Genomic DNA, 2,205 nt, shown 5'->3' on the forward strand with positions numbered 1-2,205 from the left:
GTGTCTCAGGAAGCCTACCTACAGCCAGGCTCTGAGACACTAGTGTGGGAGTAATCTTTAATATTTTCAAACTGCACTGTCACAGCTTCAATAAAAAGGGAGTTGTTGCAACTCGGAAAGATGACACTTTGTTGCCCCCGAATTAACATCTCCGTGGGCAGCCAGATCCCACAAGGCTCCTGTCCTGGGAATTAACATGTCAATCAGACAGAGCTCTCCCGAGGGAGCAGACTGACAGACGATGCGACGTGTCAGAGAGGGCAGGGGTGGGCTTCACTAACCCCTCACCCAGAATAAATGTGTGCAAGGAATTGGTCAGATTCATTCTTCAACCCTGTTCTCTCTCTGGGTGGGGAGTGAGCCGCTCTCCCTGTCTGGCTGTGACTGTGTGACAGTGTGTGTGTGTGTTTAATAATGTTTCGAGCCTCTGGTTAATTGCTTTCTTATGATTTGTTTGTATTTTGATGTTGCTGTGAGGTTATGAAATGCATTGGGGATGGGAGAAGGGAGTTGGTGGGATTGTGTTTAACCTGGGATCTTGCTGTGTAATTTTGCACCACACTGCTCTCGCTCCCCCCCACTCCCCCCCCACCAACTCATCTCTTCTTTCTTTTATCCCGAGGAACTTTTGTTGGGAAAGCAGGAAAGCGAAGATCCAAAATGCCTGGGGGGCCAGGAAAGCCTTGGACAAGAACAACCGCCAGAGGGCAGGGAGCACAGGCCTGAGGCCTGTTGGCCAGACTGCAGCCCGTGGGGCCCAGGTGAGTGGGGGGTCTGTCTCTTCCCCCCCGAGCTTTCATCTCCTCTGGGGGTGGGGGGGTGGAGCCTGGTTTGTCGGGGCCTCTGGTTAACTGGGGCCTGTCAGATCACGGGTTTGAAGCCTGGGGTTAAAGTCACCAGGGCATCGGTGACACAAACAGGTGAAACCCCCAGGATCTGGGTGAGGGGACTCCCTCGGGAGGGAACTCTAACCCAAAATATCTGACCCTCTGGAAAGGATTGTCACCCTCTCAGAGGAACGTGGGTCATAGAGAGGGCAGGATGACCGAATTGGACACCGAGAGACAGAGAGTGAGAGAAAGAAATGGAGAATGGTGAGAGCAAGAGAGGGTGGGGGTAGTGTGAGATTGGGGAATAGCTGCAATATTGGATTCTGGGGTGACAGGAAATAATTAAACTGGAAATAAAAACCATCAGATTATCGAGCTTCTGTAGCACTCTCACTTGTGGGATCTTGCTGTGCGTCAATTGCCCTAATGCCACCGTTGCAGGCAATGAGTGGTTTTAATCAGCTAACCCATCATTTCAAAAACTTTTCAACATGAAAACTCAACTCACCACCCGACGTGTTTGTGTTTGGATGTTGCTGAGAAATTGTCTGTCTCACTGAGAGGGGAAAAGCTGGGATCTTGCTGTGCTATCTCCCTGTGAAAGATTTTCCTGCTCTGCCTCTTTCCTCCCAAAGGGATCTTCCTGGCCAGCTGAGGATTTGAAAAGTGTATGTTTGGGAGCAGGAAACCTTCAGACAAGACCTTCCTCCAGAGGGAGGAACGCAGTCCTGAGGCCTGTATGACAGGCTGCAGCCTGTGGGGCCCAGGTGAGTTTTGTCTGTGTATGACCCCGAGGTTTAAACTCCTCTCTCTGGGGAGGGGGGATGGCTATTACCGGGACCTCTGGTTAACCGGGTCCTGTCGGATTGGGGCCTTGTTGTATTTGAACAGGTTTGAAGCCTGGGGCTAAGGTAACTGGGGCCTTGGGATTTGACACAAATAGGTCAACCCTGTGTGTGTGGGGTTAGATTGCTGCTTGTGGGATCTTGCTGTGCGTACGTGTTTATTAATGTTTCAAGCCTCTGGTTAACTGCTCTGCGGTGATGTCTGTGTATTTCAGTGTCACTGGGATGGTCAGCAATTCATTCATTCATTCTGCAAAAATGACACTGACCCAGGGTCACGTGGGAGATTGGGGAAGGCAGAGAAAGTTGTGGGATCGTGCTGTGCTTTTGGTGCCACTGTTATATTTTATTTCAAATTGATTGTTTTTTATTTCTCAGTGTGTTTCCCCACCCCCTCGCTCCCCCAACCCTGGGAGTGAGCAGGAGATTGGATCCAGGAGCTGAAGCTGGGGACGACAGAGAGACAGAGAGAATTAAATCACTTCTGCCGCGAGGAATCATCACACAGAATAATCAGAAATTGTCCTGTC

The 2,205-nt window shown here is 50.5% G+C and overlaps 1 long non-coding RNA gene across 1 annotated transcript; it reads left to right on the forward strand.

Moving 5' to 3' along the window:
- The first annotated feature begins 654 nt into the window (after window positions 1-654).
- LOC122545738 lies at window positions 655-2,169 on the forward strand. Its single transcript, XR_006310588.1, has 3 exons — window positions 655-761; window positions 1,466-1,597; window positions 2,054-2,169. It is a non-coding gene; the product is annotated as an uncharacterized LOC122545738 (long non-coding RNA).
- The last annotated feature ends 36 nt before the right edge of the window (window positions 2,170-2,205 follow it).

Source organism: Chiloscyllium plagiosum, unplaced genomic scaffold (genome assembly GCF_004010195.1).
Source record: "Chiloscyllium plagiosum isolate BGI_BamShark_2017 unplaced genomic scaffold, ASM401019v2 scaf_69220, whole genome shotgun sequence".
NCBI classification, from domain to species: Eukaryota; Metazoa; Chordata; class Chondrichthyes; order Orectolobiformes; family Hemiscylliidae; genus Chiloscyllium; species Chiloscyllium plagiosum.